Source organism: Oncorhynchus kisutch, linkage group LG14, assembly GCF_002021735.2.
Source record: "Oncorhynchus kisutch isolate 150728-3 linkage group LG14, Okis_V2, whole genome shotgun sequence".
Taxonomy (NCBI): domain Eukaryota; kingdom Metazoa; phylum Chordata; class Actinopteri; order Salmoniformes; family Salmonidae; genus Oncorhynchus; species Oncorhynchus kisutch.
The window spans coordinates 12,063,792-12,085,530 of record NC_034187.2 but is presented as its reverse complement, the minus strand read 5'-3'; positions in this window follow the sequence as shown (position 1 = coordinate 12,085,530).

The following is a 21,739-nucleotide window of genomic DNA, read 5'->3' as shown; positions in this document are numbered from 1 at the left end:
CTGGTTAAATAAAGGTGTTCTCAACTAGCCTACCTGGTTAAATAAAGGTGTTCTCAACTAGCCTACCTGGTTAAATAAAGGTGTTCTCAACTAGCCTACCTGGTTAAATAAAGGTGTTCTCAACTAGCCTACCTGGTTAAATAAAGGTGTTCTCAACTAGCCTACCTGGTTAAATAAAGGTGTTCTCAACTAGCCTACCTGGTTAAATAAAGGTGTTCTCAACTAGCCTACCTGGTTAAATAAAGGTGTTCTCAACTAGCCTACCTGGTTAAATAAAGGTGTTCTCAACTAGCCTACCTGGTTAAATAAAGGTGTTCCAACTAGCCTACCTGGTTAAATAAAGGTGTTCTCAACTAGCCTACCTGGTTAAATAAAGGTGTTCCAACTGGCCGACCTGGTTAAATAAAGGTGTTCCAACTAGCCTACCTGGTTAAATAAAGGTGTTCTCAACTAGCCTACCTGGTTAAATAAAGGTGTTCTCAACTAGCCTACCTGGTTAAATAAAGGTGTTCTCAACTAGCCTACCTGGTTAAATAAAGGTGTTCCAACTAGCCTACCTGGTTAAATAAAGGTGTTCTCAACTAGCCTACCTGGTTAAATAAAGGTGTTCTCAACTAGCCTACCTGGTTAAATAAAGGTGTTCTCAACTAGCCTACCTGGTTAAATAAAGGTGTTCTCAACTAGCCTACCTGGTTAAATAAAGGTGTTCTCAACTAGCCTACCTGGTTAAATAAAGGTGTTCTCAACCAGCCTACCTGGTTAAATAAAGGTGTTCTCAACTAGCCTACCTGGTTAAATAAAGGTGTTCTCAACTAGCCTACCTGGTTAAATAAAGGTGTTCTCAACTAGCCTACCTGGTTAAATAAAGGTGTTCTCAACTAGCCTACCTGGTTAAATAAAGGTGTTCTCAACTAGCCTACCTGGTTAAATAAAGGTGTTCTCAACTAGCCTACCTGGTTAAATAAAGGTGTTCCAACTAGCCTACCTGGTTAAATAAAGGTGTTCTCAACAAGCCTACCTGGTTAAATAAAGGTGTTCCAACTAGCCTACCTGGTTAAATAAAGGTGTTCTCAACTAGCCTACCTGGTTAAATAAAGGTGTTCTCAACTAGCCTACCTGGTTAAATAAAGGTGTTCTCAACTAGCCTACCTGGTTAAATAAAGGTGTTCTCAACCAGCCTACCTGGTTAAATAAAGGTGTTCTCAACTAGCCTACCTGGTTAAATAAAGGTGTTCTCAACTAGCCTACCTGGTTAAATAAAGGTGTTCTCAACTAGCCTACCTGGTTAAATAAAGGTGTTCTCAACTAGCCTACCTGGTTAAATAAAGGTGTTCTCAACCAGCCTACCTGGTTAAATAAAGGTGTTCTCAACTAGCCTACCTGGTTAAATAAAGGTAAATAAAACATTTACATGTAAAAATAATGTTACAGGGTTGATGGGCTGATGAGACGGTGGATTCCACAGTCAGATTGTAGAGTAAGTAGGCATTTTAACATCATAGATTTAGCTGGTGGTACCTTGTGGAATAGACACCGGCTGGAAAGCAGTTTTAACTAATTAGCATTCAGGATTAGGCCCACCCGTTGTAAAACGCACTTAACACAACAAGGAAAGAAAAAAGTATAAGTACTAGAATAACTGTTCTCCCATCTTGATAATTTCAGGGTTTCCGGTTGACAATATGCAGTTCAGATGAATGCAGGTACAAGATCCTAAAAGTTAAGTCATGAAAGATAAATACAGTTGAAGTCAGAAGTTCATATATACTTTAGCCAATTTTATTTCACCTTTATTTAACCAGGTAGGCTAGTTGAGAACACCTTTATTTAACCAGGTAGGCTAGTTGAGAACACCTTTATTTAACTAGGCAATGATTGTTTTGTAAATAAATTATATTTTGGCAAACATGTTGAAGGGGACTTTGATTCATGGTTCTAATCACACACACTGTACATGAAAGTGTAACACCAGCCTGGTCACCCATGAGACAGGTCAGTATTCAATGTTTATCCATGTCCGAGGACATCGGGAGAGGCTGTGGAAACTGGCCAGTAGGGGAGACAGTGAGCGCTGTTACCTTAAAAGGTTTCAGTTTTGGTAGGGCTTTGTGGAGGGGGATGGTGGATGGTTGTAAACATCTCCCTCTGATTCTAAAGGTTGCGAGTTCGAAACCAGTAATGAAAAGATTTTATATATATATATATATATTTATTTTAGTTTTAAACCTGTCCCAAACCTTAACCATTCAGAGTTAATGCATCACCTTAAGAATGTTGAGTTGATGCATCACCTTAAGAATGTTGAGTTGATGCATCACCTTAAGAATGTTGAGTTGATGCATCACCTTAAGAATGTTGAGTTGATGCATCACCTTAAGAATGTTGAGTTGATGCATCACCTTAAGAATGTTGAGTTGATGCATCACCTTAAGAATGTTGAGTTGATGCATCACCTTAAGAATGTTGAGTTGATGCATAACTGTAACCTTAAAAACATCAGCATGTGACGTTTGGAACAACTTTGAAATTTGATGTTTGAGAAACATGGGTTGAACGTCTAATTCTGACGCAGAGCTGGTAGGTTATATATATATATATATATATACACACACACCGTGTTATACACACACACACACACACACCGTGTTATACACACACACACACACACCACACCGTGTTATACACACACACACACCGTGTTATACACACACACACACACACACCGTGTTATACACACACACACACACACACACACCGTGTTATACACACACACACACCGTGTTATACACACACACACACACACCGTGTTATACACACACACACACACACCGTGTTATACACACACACACACACCGTGTTATACACACACACACACACACACCGTGTTATACACACACACACACACACACACCGTGTTATACACACACACACACACACCGTGTTATACACACACACACACACACACCGTGTTATACACACACACACACACACACACCGTGTTATACACACACACACACACACACACCGTGTTATACACACACACACACACACACACACCGTGTTATACACACACACACACACACCGTGTTATACACACACACACACACACACCGTGTTATACACACACACACCGTGTTATACACACACACACAACACCGTGCTATACACACACACACACACCGTGTTATACACACACACACACACACCGTGTTATACACACACACACACACACCGTGTTATACACACACACACCGTGTTATACACACACACACACACCGTGCTATACACACACACACACACCGTGTTATACACACACACACCGTGTTATACACACACACACACCGTGTTATACACACACACATACACCGTGTTATACACAACACACCGTGTTATACACACACACACACACACACCGTGTTATACACACACACACACCGTGTTATACACACACACACACCGTGTTATACACACACACACACACACCGTGTTATACACACACACACCGTGTTATACACACACACACACACCGTGTTATACACACACACACACACCGTGTTATACACACACACACCGTGTTATACACACACACACCGTGTTATACACACACACACACCGTGTTATACACACACACACACACCGTGTTATACACACACACACACACCGTGTTATACACACACACACACCGTGTTATACACACACACACACACCGTGTTATACACACACACACACACCGTGTTATACACACACACACACACCGTGTTATACACACACACACACCGTGTTATACACACACACACCGTGTTATACACACACACACACACCGTGTTATACACACACACACCGTGTTATACACACACACACACACACCGTGTTATACACACACACACCGTGTTATACACACACACACACCGTGTTATACACACACACACACCGTGTTAGACACACACACACACACACCGTGTTATACACACACACACACACACACACACACACCTTGTTAGACACACACACATTGTACATGAACAGTGTTCGACACAAACACGCACAGTACATTAACAGTGTTAGTCATACATACAGTTAATCAGTTCGCAATTAATTTTCCTTTTCTAAGTTATGTTGTACATAACTTAAGAGGTTTAAATTGACCTCTGTGAGGTAATTCATGTAAAAGGGTGTCGGTGGGAATCTGCAAACTCAATAAATGATTTTGCAGGGGGCCACCTTAAAACCTACATGCTCTGCTCACTGGGAACTTTGAATCAACAGCCCATTTTAAAGTACAGTAGTTTATAGTTAGGAATTCAGGTTTGCCATTTGTGAATCTGTCCATATATAATGAGATGTTATGTACAGTGTGTGTACGTGAACAAGTCTATTAAGGTGTGTGTGTGTGTACACATCTATTTAGTTGTGTGTGTATTGAGTTGCGTATTTCTCGGTGTGTGTGTATGTGTAATTGGGGTGTGTCAGAGACGGAGTGCACCTGTATCAGCTGGCTGGCTGGCTGTCTGTCTGCTTTGCTGTGAAGCTGAGGATCACCATGATGTCTATCATTATAACAAATGATTACTAGATCTCTGTCTCCACAGCACAATGCATGGAGCCCTGAGGCCTCCCAGACACACAACACAGTTATGGAAATTGCTCTCTGTACCTGCAGGCATAAATCGATGTGTGAAAGCTAGATTAGTGTTCACAGCCATACGACTAGACAAGCTTATCGCAGGATATAGAATTACTATTGATTGTCATTAAATCTGCAAAATGTATCTATGGCTTGCAATGATTGGGTTTCAAAAAGCAATAGGATGTGTAACATCTTGTGGAATTTAAATCATGCATTGTACAGTAATCCTTATTTTCTGATTCTAATTTTACATTTCGTATTTCACCCGGCTACGTAACCCTGCACCTTAGATGCTGCTGCTCCATATACATAGACTTAAAATCACTCGCCACTTTAATAATGTAACACTAGTCACTCTAATGTTTACATATTTATGCTTTACTCATCTCGTATGTACATACTGTATTCTATTCTACTGTAGGCCACTTCGACATTGCTCATCCTAATATTTATATATTCCTTAATTCCATTGTTTTAACATTTAGGTTTGTGTGTGTTGCTGTGAATTGTTAGATATTACTGTTAAATACTACTGCACTGTTGGAGCTAGAAACACAAGCATTTTACTACACCCGCTAAACGTGTATGTGAACAATAACATCTGTTAAACATGTGTATGTGAACAATAACATCTGCTAAACATGTGTATGTGACCAATAACATCTGCTAAACATGTGTATGTGAACAATAACATCTGCTAAACATGTGTATGTGAACAATAACATCTGCTAAACATGTGTATGTGAACAATAACATCTGCTAAACATGTGTATGTGACCAATAACATCTGCTAAACATGTGTATGTGAACAATAACATCTGCTAAACATGTGTATGTGAACAATAACATCTGCTAAACATGTGTATGTGAACAATAACACCCGCTAAACATGTGTATGTGACCAATAACATCTGCTAAACATGTGTATGTGAACAATAACACCCGCTAAACATGTGTATGTGACCAATAACATCTGCTAAACATGTGTATGTGAACAATAACATCTGCTAAACATGTGTATGTGAACAATAACATCTGCTAAACATGTGTATGTGAACAATAACACCCGCTAAACATGTGTATGTGACCAATAACATCTGCTAAACATGTGTATGTGAACAATAACATCTGCTAAACATGTGTATGTGAACAATAACACCCGCTAAACATGTGTATGTGACCAATAACATCTGCTAAACATGTGTATGTGACCAATAACATCTGCTAAATATGTGTATGTGAACAATAACATCTGCTAAACATGTGTATGTGAACAATAACATCTGCTAAACATGTGTATGTGACCAATAACATCTGCTAAACATGTGTATGTGACCAATTAAAAATCGATTTGAGTAAAATGGCACATCGTCAACATTCTATGACGTTCTATTGTGAGTGGTGCCTGGACATTGATTCATGTTATTTTGTGTCCGTCTTGTGCAGTCAGATAATATTCCGTTATTTCTATGGAAATGGAGAAATCTTTTCATCTCATTCCTTTTTCAGGTGTTCCTCACATTTTCCGGTCTCTCCCATTCTGTCACTCTCTTATGCTTCTAAACGTTCTGGGTCCAAGGCCCACACAGCACTGAAGGGAGGTACTTGAGCACCGTGACAATGAGAACAGGGGGTCTCTGTATTGTTCTCCTGTGGTTCTTTGTCTCAGATTCAGAACCCTTATAAGGTTAATGAGACCTGATTGGTCTGAGTGTAACAAACGGATTAAGGAGGAGGACAAAGGGCTTCAATGGGAGGTCTGTCTGTCTGTGGGGTTGTGTCCCAAATGGCACCCTATTCCCTATATAGGCCCATAAAGTAAGGCACTATATAGGGAACTGTGTGCCTATATAGGGGACGTAACCTGTCTGTCTAGCTAGGATGGAACCACCCATGACTTGTATTTGTATTTATTAAGGATCCCCATTGGCAGCTGCCAGGGCAGCAGCTACTCTTCCTGGGGTTCAGCAACATTGAGGCAGCTACTGTATATACAGTTTAAAATATGACATGACATTGCATGATGAGGCTATTGAACTGAGTATACAGATTATAGCCAGGTGATGCTGTAACAACACAGCTCAAAAAAGTTATTTCACTTCATGAACTAGAATTAGAAGCAGGAGCCACAACAGTCACATTGACTAGAATTAGAAGCAGGAGCCACAACAGTCACATTGACTAGATTTAGAAGCAGGAGCCACAACAGTCACATTGACTAGAATTAGAAGCAGGAGCCACAACAGTCACATTGACTAGAATTAGAAGCAGGAGCCACAACAGTCACATTGACTAGAATTATCAAAATGTGATTTATTTTAGAATTCTTTGTGGGTCTCTGTAATCTGAGGGTGATATGTGTCTCTACTATGGTCATACATTTGGCAGGAGGTTAGGAAGTGCAGCTCAGTTTCCACCTAATTTTGGGGCAGTGTGCACAAAGCCTGTCTTCTCTTGTGTCCGTCTGTCTGTCTATCTCTCTCTCTCTATTTCTACTCCTGTGATTAAGTCTCTCTGGGAACCCTGAGGGAGTTTTATTCTGGTCTTGTATCAGGGTCCCTCTGCATGATATCAAGGCCAGGGAGGAGAGATTCATATCCATTCACAACTCTCCAGCTCTTAATGGGCTCGGCCACTCCAGAGAGAAGATCTTTCCTGTGACTAGTCAGCTCCAGTCTTCATTCAGCCCTGTAGCTCTGTGTCAAAAAAGACTGTTGTTCGTTTGTCTCCTGAACAATGAGGAACAAGTCTGAATCTCTGGCCGGGGACAAAGGGGAGAAAACAGCCTTTTCATTCTGTAGAACATTAGATTCTGACACATTTTGCCATGGCAGGGTTTTCTTCTTGGGTCCTGAGTGCTGCAGGGTGTGGGTCTTTAAAAGGACCACCTGTTGGTTACCAGCCGGGTCTTCATTACGACTATTATCACAGGGTGAGGAGCGCACCACGGGGGTTTCTAAAGTTAACCCTGTTGATCAGGAACCAGGCTGGAAGGAACCACGTTCCACTGCCATGCCTTTAGGGGTGGCAGCGTAGCCTAGTGGTTAGAGCATTGGACTAGTAACCGGAAGGTTGCGAGTTCAAACCCCCTGAGCTGACAAGGTACAAATCTGTCGTTCTGCACCTGAACAGGCAGTTAACCCACTGTTCCCAGGCCGTCATTGAAAATAAGAATGTGTTCTTGCCTGGTTAAATAAAGGTAAAAAAAAAATAGGGGGAAATAAGCCTACATAACCAACTCCAGTCTCAAGTCCAATTCTGTTTCATCACTTTCTGGATGTATATATTTTTGCGGCTTTTTGTGGATCAAGAAAAATTCACTCACAAATGACTCAAAAATGTTACCAAATAACCATAGTTCAAGCCACTTAATTATAGATAACTTGTTTTTCTTTTAAGTGTAGACTTCAGAAACCAAATGTTTATATGCATGCATTGCTAAATAACACACATCTGTGCAAAAATGATTACTTTATTATTATATTTCAGTATTAACAATACGTGATGCTCCACTACTTCAGTCAATTATTTTCACATCTCTAAGGCTGCCGGCAGAGAGAGTTTAATATTTGTACTTTTTGAATGGAAATTGGACCATTTTCTTCCCCAAAGCCATAATCAGAGCAAGAGCATAACCCCCTCGAATTTCTGTGAATGTGTTCATGCCTCAAAATACCTATTATTTACATTTATAATAGTCTGAGAGAGCATTGGAGAATGAATTTGACAAACTAAAAGACTAACAAATAACGTGGCAAAAATACTTGGCATTCAGATGATCTGTATTAAATATATCTGAGGCTGCTGTAGATGCTGAACCAAATACCCATACAGTACCGACTATCACTTTGTATGTCAATGTGTATGCAATATGTTGTCATACAGATTGTATTCTAAATCACTCTGAGACACCTCTGATCTCACTGGACCGTGTGTGTGTGTGTGTGTGTGTGTGTGTGTGTGTGTGTGTGTGTGTGAGAGAGAGAGAGAGATGCTCTCTGTGTCCCTTTCTGCCTGCTGTATTCTGCCAGTCTGTGTGGAGTTAACATGTGCCTGTGATATTGCCAGGCTGGATCAGCGGGAGCCGAATTCAGGCAATTACAATCAAGTCAGGGCATAGTTAGTGCGTGGGCCCAGCACCTGAGCTGGATGCTGATGAGACACTTAGCCCCAACCAAACCCCCAACCCGCCTCCATGCATTGGCCCAGACACAGCTTAGTGCCTCAACCCCCAACCCCCTGGTGGACAGCAACTGTTCCCGTCACCTCATTCCCCCTCCTCCGTGATAGTCTCTCTCTCACCTCTCTCTGTTCTTCAACATACTGCACTATGCATATGCTCTGGGCTGTGATGGTCGTCCACATTTAAAGTTTCGTTCCAAAATGCTATTTCCATCACTTTTTCACATTTGTGTTTTTTCATCAGAAATGAATGCTTATAGGGACCTTCATGTGTAAATATTACTGTTCTCAGATCTCATATGACCGTATTCATGAATTTAAAATGAATATGAAAAAAGTAATATTGATGTCATAAAGCTATCATTTGGACAGTTCTTTAAAACGAATGTAGTTATTTGTTCCATTTGACAGTGTAAAACCTAGCAGTACTACTTATTTCTCTGAGACTGAGGTGGATATACAGCGTTTTGAAACTAAACATTCATATTTTTCTCTGAAGTGAAACCAAGTGATAGATTTCAAACAAATACATATCTGTCATTGCCTTAATTAGATAGTGAAAAAACACACCAATCACTTTCATAAGTTTTAAACAATAAAAGCTAATTTGCCAACATTTCTGAAAATGGATATATGGCATTTTGGAATGAAACTGTTCATTTACTATTGGTTCACACTGTAATACTACACACTCATGTTGTCATAGTCTCCGTGGTACCTGTGTGTGCTGAACATTGACTAAGGCTCTCTATTCAATCTGCATCACGGAAGTTCAGCGTGATTTAAAGGCAATGTTCTGGTGTTAGCGGAGTCTGCATTCACGGGGAACGCTTAAGCGATACAGGTTGAATAAAGCCCTGAATTGCTCACGGTACAGCACATATCAGTGAAACTAAATCAGAAAATGGTCAGGGAGGTGAAAATAGTAAGAGGGAAGGGAAAGAGGGGAAAAGCAAGTTGGTCAGATAGAGCTCAAGAATATGGAGTCAAGAGATAGCTCTCCAATCATTCTTAGTGCCCTTTTTCCTACGAGATGCTCTTTGGAAAGGTACGGAAAGCCAGCAGGCTAGTCACCCTCACTCAGGTGGGCAGGCAGCACACTTTGCTGAAGGGTTGTTGTGATTCTACAGATCAGGTTACCCACTACTAGCTACACTACTCACACTGCTGGTTGCTCCGAAGGAGTCCCTGTAAATAAAACACCTAGCTCTCAATGTAAAGACCTGAAAGCAGTCTCTCCTGAAGTAAAGGGCAGCATGAAATGTTCTCTCTCTCTCTCTCTGTCTGTCTCTGTCTCTCTCTGTCTCCTGTCTCTCTCTCTGTCTCCTGTCTCTCTCTCTCTGTCTGTCTCTGTCTCTGTCTCTTTCTCTGTCTCTTGTCTCTTTGTCTCTCTGTCTCCTGTCTCCTGTCTCTTTCTCTCTCTCTCTCTCTGTCTCTCTCTTTCTCTGTCTCTCTCTTTCTCTGTCTCTCTCTCTCTCTGTCTCTAATTTATGAGCATGCATCTTTCATCTGTTGTTTTGAAGTGCACTGACAGTCTGTTTTGACAGATTACTAGTCTTGGTCCTCATTCCATTCAACCCTTAGAGCCTGTGGCACCAACATATCTTCTAAGATTCCTCTTGTGTGCTTGTGGTAGTTTGGTGGGGCGTGGTGCTGATGTTGAACACATCTATGTCGCCAAACATTTAGATTACACCAGTACTGTTTGAGACAGTTGCTAGTTTGGTGGGGTGTAGGGGGGAATTGGAACACCATCTTTCTCCCAATTGTTGCCATAATGCCTTTTCTGACAATGGTTTATTTTCCTGAGGCTGTAGATGCCAGGCTGCTGCGGGTTGTCTCTGTCAAATTATTCATGCTTAAATATTCCTTCTGTGTGTGGTAGTTGGTAGTAGTTTGTTGGGTGTAGGGGTGAAGTTGAAGATCCATCTCCTTTTCCACATTTTTGCCATAATGGTTGTTTTTTGACTCCGTTTTATATATATATTTTCTTCTTCAGGCTTTCTTTTTGTGTGGTTGGATACCTACCAACAGCCCAGACAACCAGGGTTGTCTCTGTCAAATTATTCCATCTTGGTCGAAGAAAAATAAATTGGATTGTGTTGATCCTGTTCTGTTCCTGGGAGGGCGGCAGCGGCATTATCCTCGGCTGACACCGCTGTCCAAGAGGCAATCACAGAGGCCTTCGCCTCATTCCCCTCGCCTCGCCTCCCTGTGACAAAAACACTCCATCTGCTAGGAGAGGAAATCACACCACAATGAGGTCTCACTCTCTGAGACTGCTGCTACGGTGGTATGACCTGCCTGGGCTGACAGCTGGGCCCTGAGAGAGAGGGATGTCTACTAACCGACCGCTAACGACACAACGCATCATACCATACCACAGAACTCCACACAACAGCAGCCATATGTACTCCACAAATGCTCTGCACCTGTTCACACACACACAGAGCAGTTTCCTTTTTAGTTTCACAGTTCCTCAGTTAACAAATAGGCTAGAAATCACTGTTAAATCTAAATCAACAAAGATGTAAAAATGTCAGGATATGTTGTGCAGATGACTTTATGTATTTGTCTATAAGAAAAAAGCTACAGTGAATATACTTTCTCCTTGCTTATGGAATGAGAAGATGTGGCTGCCCCACTGTGGCACAAACTATTACACTCAATGTAGAACACATTTAGCTTTTCTGGTTTATAAAACACTTGTCGGGCCCACCTAAAACATCCTTCACAAATCATTCCTATAACCACAATCCTCCCACAGTAATGCTAGCATACAGAGTGACAAAACACATTGACAGAAATACTAGCATTAGTTCAGCAATCTGGAATAGGGAAAAACCACACACTTTTATGGAAATAACTGCCACCCTTTATGGGTCGCCCCTTTTTAGTATTGACGAGAGTCACCTCTCCCTGCTCCCTGGTGTCTTACCTGGAGATCAAATGCACCTCTCCCTGCTCCCTGGTGTCTTACCTGGAGATCAAATGCACCTCTCTGAATTCATCCCAAATGGCACTCTATTCCCTAGGCTCTACCCCCCCCCCACACACACTATTAACACACAGCTGACACCACCTCTTGAGATGTACGATGAAGACAGAGGCCTGACATTACAGACAGGCAGGGAGACAGACAGGCAGGGAGACAGGCAGGCAGGGAGACAGACAGGCAGGGAGACAGGCAGGCAGGGAGACAGGCAGGCAGGGAGACAGACAGGCAGGGAGACAGACAGGCAGGGAGACAGGCAGGCAGGGAGACAGGCAGGAAGACAGACAGGCAGGGAGACAGGCAGGCAGGCAGGCAGGCAGGGAGACAGACAGGCTGGGAGACAGACAGATGTTAACAGATGTTAACCTGCTATCTGAAATATATGTTAATCCCCTATCTATGAAATATATGTTAATCCACTATCTCTGGAATAGATGTTATTCTGCTATCTCTGAAATATATGTTCATATTTTATATCTGAAGTAGATGTTAACCTGCTATATCTGAAATATATGTTCATCTGCTATCTTTGAAATATATGTTCATATTTTATCTCACATAGATGTTAACCTGCTTTCTCTGATATAGATGTTAATCTTCTATTTTTGGAATAGATGGTAATCTGCTATTTTTGGAATAGATGCTAATCTGCTATTTTTGGAATAGATGGTAATCTGCTATTTCTGGAATAGATGGTAATCTGCTATTTCTGGAATAGATGGTAATCTGCTATCTCTGGAATAGATGGTAATCTGCTATCTCTGGAATAGATGGTAATCTGCTATTTCTGGAATAGATGGTAATCTGCTATTTCTGGAATAGATGCTAATCTGATATCTCTGGAATAGATGCTAATCTGCTATCTCTGGAATAGATGGTAATCTGATATCTCTGGAATAGATGGTAATCTGCTATCTCTGGAATAGATGTTAATATGCTATCTCTGGAATAGATGTTAATCTGCTATCTCGGGAATAGATGCTAATCTGCTATCTCTGGAATAGATGCTAATCTGCTATCTCTGGAACAGATGTTAATATGCTATCTCTGGAATAGATGTTAATCTCCCAGTCAAGCAGCTGCCACTGTGAACTGGTTGACATGTACAACCATTTCGGAGCCATGCTAACGCTAGACAGACACAAGCACGCACGCACGCACACACACAATGTTTAACCAATGGACTGGAGACATAGAAGCCATGTGATGATTGCTCTGGAAGATTAGAATGAGATTTTTCCCCTCTTGAATAAAGTGGAGAGAAGACATTGGAATAAGTGAAAATATTAATTTCTTGTGAGAGAGGCATATCAGCATGCATTTGTGAGGGTTTTACATAGCTAATTAACAAACCCTCATCTCAAACTCCCTCATACTACATGCACGTTTATACACTTCAGAACACACAAACTCACGTACGACATGCATCCTTGAAATCATTCTCTCTCAATATATATTATTTCATGCACACATACACACACGGTATCTCTCTCACGCATGTACACAGACCAATAAAAAACTACAATTGTATTTCTAGAGGCAGACATCAATCTCACATTTCTTTAGTTAATCCACAAAGGCTCTCCAAAGATCCTGCCACTAATAACGTATTGAGCAGGGGAGGGGGAGGCTGGGGAGGAAGGAGAGGGGGCAAGGAAGGGGATGGTGGAGAGGAGAGGGAGAGGAGGTGAGAGAGAGTTGAGGGGCCTGTAGTCTGAGACTGGCTGGCTGGCTGGCTGTTCCAGTGTAATTATGGGACTTGTGTATAAGAGAGGAGAAGGGTGCAGGAAAAGATGGAAAGAGGAAGAGAGCAAAATATAGATGGGGAGAGAGGTGGGGAGGGGGAGAATGGGATGGGGAGAAGGGGAGAGAGAGGGGGAGAAAGAGGAGGAGAGAGAAAGTGGTAGAGCGAGAGCAACTGAGAAAGAGAGACCGAGAACAAGAACCGAGAAAGAGAAAGAAAGAAAGAGAGAGACGGGAGACAGAGGGGGAGGGTAAATATCGATCCCATTTGTGGTATGATGGTTAATTACCGCATCTGTGAATGAGAGGAGAGAGAGCAAAGCAGCAGTCATGTAAAGATGATGAGGAGGCCTCCCAGAGCCTCAGCTCTGATTACTACAACAGAATGAAGGGTTTCTGAGCAATGAAAGAAGGCCAGGGGCTGCCTGGTAGAGTGCACAGAGATTGAGAGAGAGGCTCGCATTCTCCACACACACACAGATGACACAGACACACACATGTCACACACATATGCATACACATCCACAAGTATGCACTACACACACACACACTTCCACATGCGCACACACACACACACACACACACACACACACACACACACACACACACACACACACACACACACACACACACACACACACACACACACACACACACACACACACACACACACACACACACACACACACACACACACACACACACACACACACACACACTTCCACACATAGCCATCAACAGTTTAAGCTTATTAGATTCTCAAGTTAATTTTACACATGGTCACACACACTTCAGAAAAAGGATGAAATAGGACAAGAAATGCACAGAAACACACAACACAGACAGAGTAACAACAACAAAAAGGCCTGATGTAATGCTACTGCGGACAGATGGAATGTCCAGAGCCTCAACTCAGGCCTCTATTGATGTGCTTGGTCATATTTTTGACCTCTGACACTCTGAAGTTCCACTGAACAATTATTCCGCAGCCCCTTCTGGAAACTCTGCATGGACAAAGGATAGCTGTGAGAGCTGACCAAAGCAGAGCAAGGGGGGATAGATGAAGTAGGGAACGAGAATGTACTTTGTAATATGTATGTTTTAGTGTCAACTATTACTTATAGACAGGCATGGTTATGATGGAGGGTGCTACTTGCATTTTTAGATAATCCCATTCCCAAGCTCACTAGATCAACATATTTCTGTTGGATATTAAAGGCCCTCTAGTGTGACCCCACCCCCTGATGGAGAGATTGGGTATTACAAGTTGTAGTAGTAGTAGTAGTAGTAGTAGTAGTAGTGGTGGTGGCAGCAGTAGTAGTAGTAGTAGTTGTAGTTGTGGTGGCAGCAGTAGAAGTAGTAGTACTGGTGGCTGCAGTAGTGGTAGTGGTGGTAGAAGTAGTAGTAGGATCAGTAGTAGTCACAGTAGTGGTAGGTGTAGTAGTAGTAGTATTGGCAGTAGTAGTAGGATCAGTAGTAGCCGTGGTAGTGGTAGTGGTGGTAGTAGTAGTAGTAGTAGTAGTAGTGGTGGCAGCAGTGGTAGTATTGACAGTAGTAGTAGGATCAGTAGTAGTCGCAGTAGTGGTAGGTGTAGTAGTAGTAGTATTGGCAGTAGTAGTAGGATCAGTAGTAGCCGTGGTAGTGGTAGTGGTGGTAGTAGTAGTAGTAGTAGTAGTAGTAGTAGTGGTGGCAGCAGTGGTAGTATTGACAGTAGTAGTAGGATCAGTAGTAGTCGCAGTAGTGGTAGGTGTAGTAGTAGTAGTATTGGCAGTAGTAGTAGGATCAGTAGTAGCCGTGGTAGTGGTAGTGGTGGTAGTAGTAGTAGTAGTAGTAGTAGTAGTAGTAGTAGTAGTAGTGGTGGCAGCAGTGGTAGTATTGACAGTAGTAGTAGGATCAGTAGTAGTCGCAGTAGTGGTAGTGGTGGTAGTGGTAGTGGTGGCAGCAGTAGTAGTAGTGGTGGAAGTAGTAGTAGTAGGAGCAGTAGTAAGAGCAGTAGTGGTAGTAGTAGTAAGAGCAGTATTAAGAGCAGTAGTGGTAGTAGTAGTAAGAGCAGTAGTGGTAGTGGTGGTATTAGTGGTAGTAGTAGTAAGAGCAGTAGTGGTAGTGGTGGTAGTTGTAGTAGTGGTAGTAGTAGTAAGAGCAGTAGTGGTAGTGGTGGTAAGAGCAGTAGTAAGAGCAGTAGTGGTAGTAGTAGTAAGAGCAGTAGTGGTAGTAGTAGTAAGAGCAGTATTAAGATCAGTAGTGGTAGTAGTAGTAAGAGCAGTAGTGGTAGTGGTGGTAGTAGTAGTAAGAGCAGTAGTGGTAGTAGTAGTAAGAGCAGGAGTAAGAGCAGTAGTGGTAGTAGTAGTAAGAGCAGTATTAAGATCAGTAGTGGTAGTAGTAGTAAGAGCAGTAGTGGTAGTGGTAGTAAGAGCAGGAGTAAGAGCAGTAGTGGTAGTAGTAGTAAGAGCAGTATTAAGATCAGTAGTGGTAGTAGTAGTAAGAGCAGTAGTGGTAGTGGTAGTAAGAGCAGGAGTAAGAGCAGTAGTGGTAGTAGTAGTAAGAGCAGTATTAAGATCAGTAGTGGTAGTAGTAGTAAGAGCAGTAGTGGTAGTGGTGGTAGTAGTAGTAAGAGCAGTATTAAGATCAGTAGTGGTAGTAGTAGTAAGAGCAGGAGTAAGAGCAGTAGTGGTAGTGGTAGTAAGAGCAGGAGTAAGAGCAGTAGTGGTAGTGGTGGTAGTAGTAGTAAGAGCAGTAGTAAAAGCAGTAGTGGTAGTAGTAGTAAGAGCAGTAGTGGTAGTAGTAGTAAGAGCAGTATTAAGATCAGTAGTGGTAGTAGTAGTAAGAGCAGTAGTGGTATTGGTGGTAGTAGTAGTAAGAGCAGTAGTAAAAGCAGTAGTGGTAGTAGTAGTAAGAGCAGTAGTGGTAGTGGTGGTAGTAGTAGTAAGAGCAGTAGTAGTAAGAGCAGTAGTAGTTGCAGTAGTGGTAGTGGTGGTAGTAGTAGTAGTGGTAGTAGTAGTTAGAGCAGTAGTAAGAGCAGTAGCGGTAGTAGTAGTAAGAGCAGTAGTGGTAGTAAGAGCAGTAGTAATAAGAGCAGTAGTAGTTGCAGTAGTGGTGGTAGTAGTAGTAGTGGTAGTAGTAGTTAGAGCAGTAGTAAGAGCAGTAGCGGTAGTAGTAGTAAGAGCAGTAGTGGTAGTAAGAGCAGTAGTAGTCGCAGTAGTGGTAGTGGTGGTAGTAGTAGCAGTAACAGTAGTGGTAGTGGTGGTAGTAGGAGTAGTATTGGCAGTAGTAGTAGTATTAGATGTACAGGAATGTCAATTTAGTAATTTAGTAATTTAGTCATTTCATTGATCTCTTGAGAAAGGTAGTAGTAGTAAGAGCAGTAGTGGTAGTGGTAGTAAGATCAGTAGTAAGAGCAGTAGTAGTAGTAGTAGTAAGAGCAGTAGTGGTAGTGGTAGTAAGAGTAGTCGCAGTAGTGGTAGTGGTGGTAGTAGTAGTAAGAACAGTAGTGGTAGTGGTGGTAGTAGTAGTTAGAGCAGTAGTAAGAGCAGTAGTGGTAGTAGTAGTAAGAGCAGTAGTAAGAGCAGTAGTAGTAAGAGCAGTAGTAAGAGCAGAAGTGGTAGTGGTGGTAGTAGTAGTTAGAGCAGTAGTAAGAGCAGTAGTGGTAGTGGTGGTAGTAGTAGTTAGAGCAGTAGTAAGAGCAGTAGTGGTAGTAGTAGTAAGAACAGTAGTAAGAGCAGTAGTAGTAAGAGCAGTAGTAAGAGCAGAAGTGGTAGTAGTAGTAAGAGCAGTAGTAGTAAGAGCAGTAGTAAGAGCAGTAGTGGTAGTAGTAGTAAGAGCAGTAGTGGTAGTGGTGGTAGTAGTAGTTAGAGCAGTAGTAAGAGCAGTAGTGGTAGTAGTAGTAAGAGAAGTAGTAGTAAGAGCAGTAGTGGTAGTAGTAGTAAGAGCAGTAGTAGTCGCAGTAGTGGTAGTGGTGGTAGTAGTAGTAAGAACAGTAGTGGTAGTGGTGGTAGTAGTAGTTAGAGCAGTAGTAAGAGCAGTAGTGGTAGTAGTAGTAAGAGCAGTAGTAAGAGCAGTAGTAGTAAGAGCAGTAGTAAGAGCAGAAGTGGTAGTGGTGGTAGTAGTAGTTAGAGCAGTAGTAAGAGCAGTAGTGGTAGTGGTGGTAGTAGTAGTTAGAGCAGTAGTAAGAGCAGTAGTGGTAGTAGTAGTAAGAACAGTAGTAAGAGCAGTAGTAGTAAGAGCAGTAGTAAGAGCAGAAGTGGTAGTAGTAGTAAGAGCAGTAGTAGTAAGAGCAGTAGTAAGAGCAGTAGTGGTAGTAGTAGTAAGAGCAGTAGTGGTAGTGGTGGTAGTAGTAGTTAGAGCAGTAGTAAGAGCAGTAGTGGTAGTAGTAGTAAGAGAAGTAGTAGTAAGAGCAGTAGTGGTAGTAGTAGTAAGAGCAGTAGTAAGAGCAGTAGTGGTAGTAGTAGTAAGAGCAGTAGTAGTAAGAGCAGTAGTGGTAGTAGTAGTAAGAGCAGTAGTAGTAAGAGCAGTAGTAAGAGCAGAAGTGGTAGTAGTAGTAAGAGCAGTAGTAGTAAGAGCAGTAGTAAGAGCAGTAGTGGTAGTAGTAGTAAGAGCAGTAGTAGTAAGAGCAGTAGTAGTCGCAGTAGTAGTAGTAAGAGCAGTAAAGGTAGTGGTGGAAGTAGTAGTAAGACCAGTAGTAAGAGCAGTAGTGGTAGTAGTAGTAAGAGCAGTAGTGGTAGTGGTGGTAGTAGTAGTAAGAGCGGTAGTTATAGTGGTGGTAGTAGTAGTAAGAGCAGTAGTTGTCGCAGTAGTGGTAGTGGTGGTAGTAGTAGTAAGAGCAGTAGTGGTAGTGATGGTAGTAGTAGTAAGAGCGGTAGTTGTCGCAGTAGTGCTAGTGGTGGTAGTAGTAAGAGCAGTAGTGGTAGTAGTGGTAGTAGTAGTAAGAGCGGTAGTTGTCGCAGTAGTGGTAGTGGTGGTAGTAGTGGTAGTGGTAGTAGTAGTAGTAGTAAGAGCAGTAGTGGTAGTAGTAGTAAGAGCAGTAGTAGTAAGAGCAGTAGTGGTAGTAGTAGTAAGAGCAGTAGTAGTAAGAGCAGTAGTAAGAGCAGTAGTGGTAGTGGTGGTAGTAGGAGTAGCATTAGTAGTGGTAGTAGTAGTAGTCGCAGTAGTGGTAGTGGTGGTAGTAGTAGTAAGAGCAGTAGTGGTAGTGGTGGTAGTAGTAGTAAGAGCAGTAGTAGTCGCAGTAGAGGTAGTGGTGGTAGTAGTAGTAGTCGCAGTAGTGGTAGTGGTGGTAGTAGTAGTAAGAGCAGTAGTAGTAAGAGCAGTAGTTGTAGTGGTGGTAGTAGTAGTTAGATCAGTAGTAAGAGCAGTAGTGGTAGTAGTAGTAAGAGCAGGAGTGGTAATAGTAGTAAGAGCAGTAAAGGTAGTGGTGGTAGTAGTAGTAGTCGCAGTAGTGGTAGTGGTGGTAGTAGTAGTAAGAGCAGTAGTAGTAAGAGCAGTAGTGGTAGTGGTGGTAGTAGTAGTTAGATCAGTAGTAAGAGCAGTAGTGGTAGTAGTAGTAAGAGCAGGAGTGGTAGTAGTAGTAAGAGCAGTAGTTGTCGCAGTAGTGGTAGTGGTGGTAGTAGTAGTAAGAGCAGTATTAAGAGCAGTAGTGGTAGTAGTAGTAAGAGCAGTGGTGGTAGTAGTAGTTAGAGCAGTAGTAAGAGCAGTAGTGGTAGTGGTAGTAAGAGCAGTAGTAGTAAGAGCAGTAGTGGTAGTGGTGGTAGTAGTGGTAGTGGTAGTAGTAGTAGTAGTAAGAGCAGTAGTAGTAGTAGTAGTAAGAGCAGTAGTGGTAGTGGTGGTAGTAGTAGTGGTAGTAGTAGTAAGAGCAGTAGTGGTAGTAGTAGTAAGAGCAGTAGTGGTAGTGGTGGTAGTAGTAGTGGTAGTAGTAGTAAGAGCAGTAGTGGTAGTAGTTGTAAGAGCAGTAGTGGTAGTAGTTGTAAGAGCAGTATTAAGAGTGGTAGTGGTGGTAGTAGTAGTAGCATTAGTAGTGGTAGTAAGAGCAGTAGTGGTAGTGGTGGTAGTAGTAGTAGCATTAGCAGTGGTAGTAGCAATGGTAGTGGTAGTAGTAGTAGCAGTAACAGTAGTGGTAGTGGTGGTAGTAGGAGTAGTATTGGCAGTAGTAGTAGTATTAGATATACAGGAATGTCAATTTAGTAATTTCAGTGATCTCTTGCAGTTTTATTGATATGTGTCTTGATTCGACTTCCTTCTAAAAGTAGTTTAAGTAGTGAATTAGAGACAAGCGATAGCCAAAGGTACTGAGAAAGGTACTGAGAAAGTCCCAGACCCATAGGGATGATGATAAAGACGGAAAATACATCTCAGGGGGCCTCCTGCGTGGCTGTGGCCAGGTGTCCCATAGGACAGCTCACAATTGGCCCAGCGTCGTCCGGGTTAGGGGAGGGTTTGACTCATCGTGCTCTAGCGACTCTTTGTTGCGGGCTGGGTGCCTGGGGGCTGACCCCGGTCGCCAGTTGAATGGTGTTTCCTCCGACACATTGTTGCGTCTGTCTTCCAGGTTAAACTGGCTGGTTAAGTTAACTGGTTAAGGAGCGCGGCTAGGCGGGTCATGTTTAGGAGGACGCATGACTCCACCTTCGCCTCTCCCAAGGCGGTTGGGGAGTTGCAGCGATGAGCCAAGATCAAAAATGAGGGAGAAAAAAAGGGGGTAAAATAAAATAAAAATTAAATAAGAAAATATATCTTGGTCTTATGAAGTAAAGTCTAACAGTATGAATGAATGTAAGTATAATCATACTGTCAGTGCCAGAGAGAGGGCGTAATACATCTGAATCATATTCCGTCTGAGCTGGATGCATTATGTATAGCTGTGATGATATGACGGCTGAATGTATAACCACTCAGAGTGAGTCAAATAAGTGAGTAGCTGATTGGAATCCTCAACCAGGGTGCTTCACGCATCTGTATCCACCTCAGCTTTAGGGTGTGTTATGTGTTTTTTATATCTGAGGTCAGAGCCCCGTGCTAATTGGTGGAGGGAACCCTCGACAATTAAATTAGAAAATGGCCCCTTTTAGTACGGGATAAATCTTTTAGTAAGGGAGAAATCAACAGCAGTTCTTGGGGATCCATGTCGCTGATGTGTGTTCCTGGATTAGACAGGCTAGCTGTGTGTTCCTGGATTAGAGAGGCTAGCTGCTGTGTGTTACTGGATTAGAGAGAGTAGCTGCTGTGTGTTCCTGTATTAGAGAGGCTAGCTGCTGTGTGTTCCTGGATTAGAGAGACTAGCTGCTGTGTGTTCCTGGATTAGAGAGACTAGCTGCTGTGTGTTCCTGGATTAGAGAGGCTAGCTGCTGTGTGTTCCTGGATTAGAGAGAGTAGCTGCTGTGTGTTCCTGGATTAGAGAGAGTAGCTGCTGTGTGTTCCTGGATTAGAGAGGCTAGCTCCTCCTGTTCTGTCTTGTCTGTGTGGCTAGCAGGCTAGACTGTCTCGCAGTAGACAGAGCTGTGTGTGGATCTCAGGATTCAGAGAGAGTGCAACATAGCACACCCTTCGAGACACATAGGTAGGGTTGAGGTCAAATCGATTTTAATTCAGTAAATTCAGGATGTAAGCTAACGTTTCAATTACAATGATTCTTAATGAAAAGTTTTAAAAAAGGAATCCGGAATTTTACTGTAAATAATAATAATAATACAGTACACTTACCGTGGAGACGTTTGATGAAGAGCTCTGAGATCTGGAGGAGAGAGCAATCATCCTTACATTTACATGACACGTTAGTCATTCAACAGACCCTCTTATCCAGAGCAATTTACAGTTATTGCATTCATCTTAAAACAGCTTGGTGGGACAAGCACATATCCTCACGTCCTTATGAAGATGGATTGGAGACATGGACAGATGTGACACGTGCACGTCACAGAGAGAGTCCAGAATGCTCCACACTTCCATCGTTCTTTTTGCTGCTCACAACCACATTCATGATGATCACCTTTGTTAAGTTTAATTTTCAAGTTCTCCAACCTCCCACGTCTTGCTCTTTTAATGTGCTTCCCATCCTGACCCTTCCCACTTACACACATTCCTGCCGGCTGCCAAGATGACGACTCACAAGTGTAGAAGAAAAATTGAAATCCTCAGCTACAACAAGACCACTTCAACCCCCATCCCACTACACACACACATCCCACTAAACACACACATCCCACTAC